Raw genomic sequence first — 1,175 nt, 5'->3', positions numbered from 1 at the left:
TGGCGTTCAGCGCCAGATTCATGCTCTGTTCTGGCGTTGAACGCCAGCCAAATGCTCCTTACTGGCGTTGAACGCCAGTCTGTCCTTCCTCCAGGGTGCGAATTTTTTTCTGCTGTTTTTGATTCTGTTTTTAGTTTTTATGATTTTTTTCGTGACTCCTCATGATCATGTACCTAATAAAACACAAAATAATAATAAAATAAAATAAAATAAAAATTAGATAAATAAAATTGGGTTGCCTCCCAACAAGCGCTTCTTTAATGTCAATAGCTTGACATTGTGCTCTCATGGAGCCACAAAGGTGATCAGGTCAATGGTTTATAGTCCCAACACCAAACTTAGAGTTTGGATATGGGGTCTTAACACCAAACTTAGAGTTTGGTTGTGGCCTTCCAACACCAAACTTAGAGTTTGACTATGGGGGCTCTTCTTGACTCTGAACTGAGAGAAGCTCTTTGTGCTCACTCTCTTTTGTCACAGAGGGATGGCCATGTGCCTTAAACACAAGGTAGTCCCCATTCAATTGAAGGACTAATTCACCTCTATTGAGATCTATCACAGCTCCTGCTGTGGTTAGGAAAGGTCTTCCAAGGATGATGCATTCATCCTCTTCCTTCCTAGTGTCTAAGATTATGAAATCAGCATGGATGTAAAGGCCTTCAACCTTTACTAACACGTCCTCTACTATTCCATAAGCTTGTCTTAATGACTTGTCTGCCAATTGTAATGAGAACAAGGCAGGTTGTACCTCAATGATTCCCAACTTCTCCATTATAGAGAGTGGCATAAGATTTATCCCTGACCCCAGATCACATAGAGCTTTTTCAAAGGTCAATGTGCCTATGGTACAAGGTATTAAGAATTTGCCAGGATCTTGTTTCTTTTGAGGTAAAATTTTCTGAATCCAGGTATCTAGTTCACTAATGAGCAAGGGAGGTTCACTTTCCCAGGTCTCATTACCAAACAACTTGGCATTCAGCTTCATGATAGCTCCTAAATATTGAGCAACTTGCTCTCCAGTCACATCTTCATCCTCTTCAGAGGAAGAATAGTCTTCAGAGCTCATGAATGGCAGAAGGAGATTTAATGGAATCTCTATGGTCTCTATATGAGCCTCAGATTCCCTTAGATCCTTAATAGGAAACTCCTTCTTGCTTGAGAGAGGTCCCAGGAGA

This window comes from Arachis duranensis, chromosome 4 (genome assembly GCF_000817695.3).
Source record: "Arachis duranensis cultivar V14167 chromosome 4, aradu.V14167.gnm2.J7QH, whole genome shotgun sequence".
In the NCBI taxonomy this organism is placed as follows: domain Eukaryota; kingdom Viridiplantae; phylum Streptophyta; class Magnoliopsida; order Fabales; family Fabaceae; genus Arachis; species Arachis duranensis.
Note: the sequence above shows the minus strand (reverse complement) of the source record.